The following is a 9,961-nucleotide window of genomic DNA, read 5'->3' as shown; positions in this document are numbered from 1 at the left end:
AGACCTCAACCAAAAGTGAGGTCAACAATGAGCTTCAAGCTCCTATAACCCATGAAAAATAATCCTAAGATGGAGGGCAACTTTCACTACAGCCTTGAAAGACCATTCACATCAATTTTCTTGGCATTATTGTGGTTAGTAAGTTTTTCTGCCTTCCATTAAGACAAAACAAAGTGGTCACTCATGCCGGTATTTTAGGCATGACCATAGTTAAGAAAATTCTATGTATCTAACTATTATCTCTGTCAAATCTTATCATAAATACAAAAAATTCCACCAATATATTTCAAGCTGTACGTACAGTCCCTCGTTGGAATTCTAGTCCCTGAACGAGGAAGTAGCCATTAGTTCAAAATAGTAGTAATGATCTAAATACATACCAATTTACATTTTATTTGGGATTCATACGGTAGTCATCATTTAAATTAGTGTACAATCAGTCCAGAGGGATTTAACTTGACCTCTTCCATATAAGCTAACATCTTCAAGTAACACTATGACAAACAACTTTGGTTATGTCAAAAATACTTGGTGAATTTCCTTCGATTTCATCCATACAGGTTAACGTCGCCAATTAACACTATGATAAATAACCTTAGACAAATTTGAACATTTTGGTGGATTTCCTTCAGCCTCTTCCACCCATGCTAATGCTCTACCAGACAACCTTGGATAGGTCAAACATTATGAGTAGATTTTCTTAGGTATATTCTATACATGTTAACATCGTTAAGTAACACTAACAAATAACTTGTGAAAAGGGTATGTCTTCCAGTAACACTTGGACAAATAACTTTAGATAGATCAAACAACATTGATAAATTTTTTTCAACATAGAAGTTAATTTTGCAAGTAAGACTCTAACAAATAACCTCATATTGATCAAACTTCAAAGTTAGATTTCCTTCATTTAATTATTGCATGACAACCACAATATTGCTTGTTTAACATTATTCAATGGTTGGGATGCTCCTATTACTCTTTTGTGATTACTTAAATGTGGTTTGCATAACCTCTACCACATTAAAATAATTATTTGCTAATAAAAATCATTCTTTAAGACATATAAGGATTTAGTCCACTCTCGGAGGCAAAGCTATCACTCACACTGGTGTCGGGAAACCACCGCTACTACCATCATAATTGTCAAGCTATTGTTGCAAGGCTGACACTTGTATTATCGCCAGACCACCTCGATCGACAACCACCATCGTCATTGGATTACCATCACCTTATTATTCCTCCGGTCTCCCCAACATTATTGTCCGACTAATTATTTACAATGAATTTCAACAACAATTTTGCCACCATTAAAAATATGTGTAATATATTGGAGCAATTTAAATCACTACTATTGTTATTAGTAATTTAAATTACTGTTAATATAAAATTATATAAGCGATTTAGATATTATTATTTCAGATTAACAATGATTTAAGTTGCTTCTAATATTTTTTATTTGTAGCGGTTTAAATTTTTATAACTCCTTCATATTAGCACTAATTTAAACCATTAGTAATAAAATTTAAAATCAGAAATGACTAAATATGTGTATGTGTGTGTGTGTGTGTAACAAAAATAGATATTGCAACAATAATTCTATTGATATAAATATATATGTTACGTCCTTAAAAAATCATATTGATCCGCACAAATCTCAAAGAACATTTTTGATTGAAAGCCTTAGAAATCAAATATGGAAATACATGCACTCCAATTTATGATCAAGTGAATTCTCTCATGAAGACAAATCAAATGACAAAAAGATGATCCAGTTTGAGTCCAAGTGAGCAAAAATCATGCACTAAAAGCATAATTGGAAGCTTTGAAATATAATCTGGGTATAAATCAGTTTATAGTCAAATGGAGCTTCTCGACGACCAAATCCAATGATCCAAAGATCACTTAATTCATTAATGTGTTTAAATGCTCATAAAACACCATTCAATCAAAGGGATCACTCTGGTTGTTTGATGGAGTGTTCCACACTCATACAATATTTATAGAGGATGTTACTCAAAACATATATAAATAGACCACAACTCTTTTCATGAGAGGGGGCTAAACCTGAAAGAGAAAGCTAAAGGAGCTCCAAGCTTTTAAAGATTCTCGAGCTCCACCACAGTTGGCCACTATTGCCTCCGCCTTCAAACCATTATCGTTTGATCGCCACCTCCATCACCACTGGACCACCACTGCCTTATCACCACCGTTGCCATTGTTGAACCACCACCTTCTAATCGTCACCTTTGGAGAACCGTCGATGCCCAACCACCACCGTCATTAACGTCAAACCACCACAATCTAGCCTTTGCCACCGCTATCGCTAGAGCACCATTGACCGACCACCACATCATCCCAGTTGGACCACCACCGTCAAACCACAGTTGCCTGACCACCATTAATACCTTTGCCAGACCATCACCCTCTAGCCGCCACCATTACTAAACTACCAATGTCGAGCCACCACTGTCACTATTGTTAGACCACCATCATTGTTGTCAGACCACCACCGTTTTTCCACTACCATCAAACCACATGTGCCCAATCACCACTATCACCAGACCATTGCCATTTAGAATATGCCACTATTGGACCACCACTACCCCGCCACCACCTTCATTGTCAGTCGGACCACATCCGCCATTGTCAAACCACCACCATCATTGTTGTTAAACCACTACCGTCATGTTGCATCTATGTTAGACTTATGATACACAACCACTGATACACCTAAAATATATAGTATTTATGTATAAATTTTTATACCTATTTTTGAAATATTGCATTTTAATGGAAGAAAATTGTGTTTTTCTTTCAGGTACAATCAAATGGATGAAAAATAGTTAAAGGAGTGAAAAAGAATCAAATTTGGAGCAAAAATGCAGAAGGTGTGCAAGAGAGCTGTGGAGAAAGAACTGTGGAGCCTAAGCGCCCAGAACTGGCTCTTATGCGCCAGTAAAATCGAGAAGGTCGTGTCTAAGCGCGAATCACCTCATGCTTAAGTGTCAGAAGTAGTTACTCAATTATTCAATGAAATTAGACGAATTTTTGAAGAGATGTTTGAAGCAACCCTTAGTAAAAATATGGTAAATAGTTAATGGACACGAAAATACATTCAATTGGCTTTTGAAAGAAGGCACTCTTGGAAGATTCATTGAATGTGGACACATTTTGAAGAGACGCCAAAACACCTTTTGAAAAATTATAAAAGAACACTTGGATTAAAGAACTCTCTCGAGATAGAGAGACTCTTCTACACATGCCGCTGATCTCAATATTTTTTATATGTAAATATTTATGAAGTTGACACCTCTAGGCATAAAAAACTTGATCCCAAGCAAAGTAAGGTTTCATTTATATCTTTAAATTGTAAGCATTCTACGCAAGTATATATATATCATTATCAAGTAATATAGGACTTTTTGATTAAGCTCTGAATATCAATCCCACGGATCCCACGGAGATCGAGGTTAATCACGACTTTAAAGAGAAGTTTTAGTCTAGAATAACACACCTTAGCTTGGAAGGTCGATAAATGTTTGGTTTTGATTATATCCTACAATTATCAATACAATATTACTTCTACTCCTTAACTAAAATACTTAGTGAAAATCAGAAAGTGGGGTTTAATATATTAAAAATACCCTTCCTCATGCAATGACATTAGTGACATGTGTAAAAGTAAAACAAGTCGTGAGAGAGATTGTGACAAATAAGAGCAATTATATTCTTTACCCTCGGTCAAGTAATATAAAAAACATTGGCTAATTCGTATTTTGAGTATCCTAAAGACTGATTAGGCATGAGAGATACTAGCTCTCACACTAGAGTCACCTCGTCCTCTCACCTGAAGGCTAACATCTAATATTAAGACCTAAAATTAAGAACCAATTTGGGGATTTTAGCCTGTCACTCTAAAGTCCTCTAATTCTACACCCATCAAAGATTATTTCCCTATTTATTTGCACTCAACCATATGAACTACATTCTCATCCATACAATCTAATGTGATTCTAATGTGATTCTCTCATGTGATTCTACCATAATTGATTGAGATAACACCATCACGGATCTTACATGTTGCACAATACATTTTAACATGCAAGTTGATCAAGATTACATGTAAATGAAGAACAAAGTAAGAACATCACAATATATTCTCACTCTACTCAATTCTATATTCTACACATATATACTTATTCATTATAAGAGAGATGAGTAAAGAAAACTACTCACTACACATGGAGAAACAACAAGAACTTTTCATTGAACAAGACATTGAAACCATACAAACAAAGTACTTGATTTAAATCAAAATACAATGAAAAAACTTATCTTTGATGGAAATCAAACTATCCATGTATAGCAAAAATAATCTCCTTACAATCCTCTCTAAGAACAAAGTGACAAAAGAAGAAATCTCTCACTCTCTCTCTTTCTCTCTCACCTTGTCGCCCCCTTAGGGCTCTTTTCCAAGCCTTCTTCTTCTTCTCCAAGATTTCTTCTCCTCTTCCAATAGTTCAAGAGTCATTTTAAAATGAATTCCAAGCCTTATTTATAATTTCCCAAGAGATGCTTAACTGTCTCTTCAAAAGTGTCCATATTCAATGAATCTTCCACAAGGTGTCTCAAGTGCCTCTTCAAAAGTCTTCCAAAATCACCTTTTAACCACCCCAAATCCTTATCTAAAGTCTCTTTTATCATTTCCAATAAATTCCCCAAGAGACACACGAAGCAAAGCTTAAAAAATAGTCAAAATCCGATGTATATTCTAGAAGATATGTTGAAAACCGTCTCCGACGCTTAAGCGCCGCTTTTCGCTTAAGCGCCGATTTTTGGGCGCTTAAGCGCTCTCCTATCTGTCTGGAGGCGCCTAAGCGCCATGTTTGGGCACTTAAGCCCCGGGCACAGGCACTTAAGTGCTCGATTTTGGTCCCCATGGCTCCGATGTGCCCGGTTCGACCCGGTTTGCTCCATTTTGGTCCATTTTTGTTCCTTTTGCTCCAATCACTCCAAATTCTTTAGTTTGATGTACCTACAACTAAAAAAATAAAAAAAATATACCTTTAGTACAATATCATTATAAAATATAGCATAAAAATAGTACATTTTTAGGCACATTAACCGCTGCCCCCTTTTCTTTTTATTTTGAGTTATAGTTTGTATTGTAAGAGAAGAAAGAGATTCAAAGGAACTTCTGAGTAGTTTTTTTTATCTTTTTTTTTAAAATGATAAGTGATTATGTATTGGATGGAAGTGTGTAAAGTATTAATCTTTAGTATTGGAATAAGTTGTGATGGTTTAAAGCTTACACTTCATTTACTTCTTGATTTGACCAATTAAGATGTTAATATCTGTTGTGAGAACATGTAAGATCTGAGATGATATTGTCTTGGTCAACTAATGGTAAGGATCACATGAGATTGTATGGATGAGAATGTAATTCATATGATTGAGAGCAAATAAATAGGGAAACAAATATTGAAGGGTGTAGAATTAGATGTCTTTAGAGTGACAGACTAAAACCCCAAATTTAGCTTATAGTTTTATGTTTTGATACGAGATGTTAGCCTCCAGGTGAAGGGAGAAGAGGGAAATCTATAATGAGAGCTAGTATCTTCCCTACCTAACCCGCATTCAAGACTATTCAAACTTTAAATTAACCAATATTATCTATAGCATCTCTAGTAAGGGCAAAAAATACTATTGCTCTTATTTGGCATAAAACAATTTGAATACTTCCACAATAGAATTTTTATACTTGCTACTAATTCATGGTAAGGAAAAAAATATTTTATTTATATTGCCTTCATTTTACAAATATATAGTTAAACTTAGTTGTTTAATTTACTTTCATTCAGCAAAAATTATAAAAAAAATCGAATTTTCATTCCTATTATAACATCTAAAGTTTGAGTAAGAATATTTTGCTAAGTAGAATTTGTTATATAATTTCTTCTGATGTTAGTTGCATATTATCTTTTGTCCCTGTGGGTTTGATATTCGAGGCTTAATCAAAAAATTTAATATTACTTGATAACGATATATATACTTGCGCAATATCTCATATTTAAATATAATAATTGTATTCTTATTTGTTTCGAAGTCAAATTTTTGTCTAGCTATTGCTGGTGATCAATTTTTTAGCACCGTTGAAAAGCAAGAATTATAAGTAAGGAAAAATTAAGATTATAACCGCATACATCATATTGTCATATAAAATTCAGGATAAAGTTTTTTGGCGCGTTACCGGGGACAAGTATAAAATTTTTGAAGAAATTTTAAGAAAGCAAATTTATATTTTTAGAAAGTCTTATTTAAACTTTTAGATTTATTATAAGAATATTGTAGTGTTGTTTTTACATAAAGTTCTTCATAAAGTTCTTGTGTTGTTTTTACATAAAGTTCTTGTTTGTGTGATTTTATATTTTATATATTTCGTAGTAATGTTTGCATAGTTCAGATTCTACAGGACTAATGCCCTACGACTCTGAATTAGAAAGAACAATTAGAAAAATTAAAAAAAATAAAAATACAAAAAAAGACAAAAAAATTTCAAGAAATGACAACCAAAAATAATCAAAATGCTGAAATTAATCAAGAGGTTAGACCCTTAAGAGATTATGCAAACCCTACAGTGGATGAACTTCATTGTAATATTTAAAAACTGGCTATAGTGGCTAATTCATTTGAACATAAACATGCTATTATCCAAATGGTATCAAACAATTAATTTGAGGGAGCACCAACTGAAGATCCAAATTTATATCTTGCCAATTTTCTAGAATTATGTGCTATATTTATATATGATGGTGTATTATATGATGGTGTATCAGATGATGGTATCAGATGATGCTATAGACTTAGACTTTTTCCTTTCTCACTAAGAGAAAAGGCTAAGATATTGTTACATTCATTAACACTTGGATCTATCAGAACTTGGGGTGATTTAGCTCAGAAATTCCTTGCTAAATATTTTTCACCATAAAAAACTATAAATTTTAGAAATGATATTACATCCTTTTTTCAGGTTGAAGTGGAATTTATTTATGAAATATGGGAACGATTTAAAGAATTACTAAGAAAATGTCCACGTCATGTTATACCAGATTAATTAATAATTCAATTATTTTACAATGGATTAGCTGGATATCTTAAATCTATTATCGATGTTGCTGCTGGTGGTTCATTGATGTGAAAATCATTCCATGAAACTTATGCTTTAATTGAAGAGATGTTCACAAATAATTTTCAATGGCCTTCTGAGAGGATAAATCTTAAGTAGCCAATATTCATGAATATGATGCTTTTGTAATGTTAGCAAATCAAGTTGCTACAATTTCAAAGAAGTTAGAACAATTTAGAATGATTTTTTCTCAACCAACTGCATGATTGAAGAGAATTCATTAGGCCAAACGGTAGATTCTTAAGCATCATTAAAAAACTTTGAATGTCATAAATAACAAGCAGGATAACTCATATTCAAACTATTATAACCCATGTTGGAAAAACCATCCTAAATTTAACTATAATAATACTTCGGGTGGTAATAATCAGCAATGAGGGAACAACCAAGTAAACCCATTGGAAAATTAGAACAACCAAGGTAATTAATAGTAATTATAGACCTACCCTCTAGGTTTTAATAGTAATCCACAATTCAAAGAGAAAAAGTTGTCTATAAAAGAAGTGGTGTTACAAAAAAGAAGTGGTGTTACAAAGTGGTGTTACAAATGGAAAATCAGTTATAAAGTCGATGAGCTACTATTAGAAATATTGAAAATCAATTGGGACAAATAACAAATTCATTAAGTAATGAATTTCAAGGAACACTTCCTAGCAATACAAAAGTAAATCCAGAAGAACTGAATAAAGAGCAAGTAAAAGCTGTTCAACTTAGATGCAGAAGAGAGTTGGAAGGTAGAGTTCAAAAAGAGATTGAAGTAGACAGAGAAGAAATTGAAGAGCCTGAAGAGGACGCTCTGAAAGGTTTAGAGAGACCTATTTCTCCACTTAAATTTGACTTGGAAAAACCACCACATCCATTTCCTCAGAGACTTCGTCAACAAAAGTTGGATAAACAATTTTCAAAATTTTTGAAAATCTTTAAGAAGCTTACAATTAATATTTCATTTCCCGAATCCTTAGAACAAATGCCAAGTTGTGTGAAGTTTATGAAAGATATTCTTAATAGAAAAAAGAAGTTTGAAGATAACGAGACAGTTGCACTTAGTGAACAGTGTAGTGCTATAATTAAAAAAAAGCTTCATGAAAAGCTTAAAGATCTTGGTAGCTTCACAATTTCATGTGCAATAGGAGGCAGATTTTATGGGAAATCTTTTTGTGATTTAGGTGCAAGCATTAACCTTATGTCATTATCAATATTCAAAAAATTGACATTAGGAGAAATATCCCATACTACTATAACTCTACAGTTAGCAGATCGTTCAATAACATATCCTAAGAGAATTATAGAAGATGTTTTAGTGAAAGTGAATCAATTTATCTTTCTTGTTGATTTCATTGTGTTAGATATGGAAGAATATAAGGAGATACCTATCATTTTGGAGATACCTATCATTTTTACATGAAGAGCAATGATAGATGTGCAGAAAGAAAAATTTACTATGCACGTCAATGATCAAACAGTTACGAAATAATAATGTAGTAATTCAAAATCAATGAAATATCCTGCAAAAGGTAAAGATGATGAATGTTACAGAATGACTGTAATAAGATATCTAATAAGATATCTGAGTGAATGTCATTTCAAAATAATTTTTTAAGAGAAATCTGAAATGAAAGAGTTGGAACACAAGCAAGAAGAGGAATTAGATCAATTTGAAGATTTTTATAAGGAAGATTCAAATTATGTTTGAGAAAGTTTTGAAGTTTTGGACATGACGGAAAAATATATATCTTTTTGTCCATCGATTGAAAAACCTCCTGAACTTGAGTTGAAGTTATTTCCTGAACATTTAAAATATGTCTTTTTAGGTGATTACTCAACATTGCCAGTTAGAATTTCCTCAAAATTAACTATAGAAGAAGAAGTGAGTTTAATGAAAACTTTTAAGAATTATAAGAAATCCTTTGGATGGACAATTGATGATATTAAAGGAATCGGTCATTCAATTTGTGTGCATAGAATTCATATGGAAGAGAACTGCAAACTCAGGACTGATCCTTAAAGGAGATTGAATCTTCTTATGAAAGAAGTTTTTGAGAAATAAATTTTAAAGTGGTTAGATGCTGGAATTATCAACCCTGTTTCAGATAGTGCACGGGTTACTTCAATTCACTATGTTCCTAAGAAAGGAGTAATTGTGACTATGAATAAACATAATGAGTTAATACCAATAAGATAAGTCACAGGTGGCGAATATGTATTGATTATAGAAAATTAAATCTTGTCACTAGAAAAGATTTTCCACTACCCTTTCTAGATTAAATGTTGGATAGAGTACAACAGCAACAACAACAACAAAGCCTTAATCCCACTTCGTGGGGTCGGCTACATGAATCCATTTTCTCCATTGCGACCTATTTAGTGTCATATTTTCATTTAGTTCTAGTAAGTTAAGATCATTTTTAATACAATAAGCCCAAGTCTTCATAGGTCTACCTCTGCCTTTCTTAACACAAGTCGAATCTAAAATATCTGCTCTCCTAATCGGATCATCAGATGGTCGACGTTTAATGTGACCAAACCATCTAAGACAACTTTCTCTAATTTTGTCCGTCACTGGAGCTACACCAACCCTATCACAAATATATTCATTTCGCATTTTGTCTCTAAGTGTAAAGCCACTCATCCACCTAATCATTCTTATCTCGGCAACACTTAACTTATTATTATGCTTCTCTTTTAAAGGCCAACATTCAACGCCATAGAGCATTACAGGTCTCACCACCGTCTTATAAAATTTTCCTTTCAGTCTAAGAGATACTTTTCTAT

Source organism: Phalaenopsis equestris, unplaced genomic scaffold (genome assembly GCF_001263595.1).
Source record: "Phalaenopsis equestris unplaced genomic scaffold, ASM126359v1 Scaffold001164, whole genome shotgun sequence".
Classification (NCBI taxonomy): domain Eukaryota; kingdom Viridiplantae; phylum Streptophyta; class Magnoliopsida; order Asparagales; family Orchidaceae; genus Phalaenopsis; species Phalaenopsis equestris.
Note: the sequence above shows the minus strand (reverse complement) of the source record.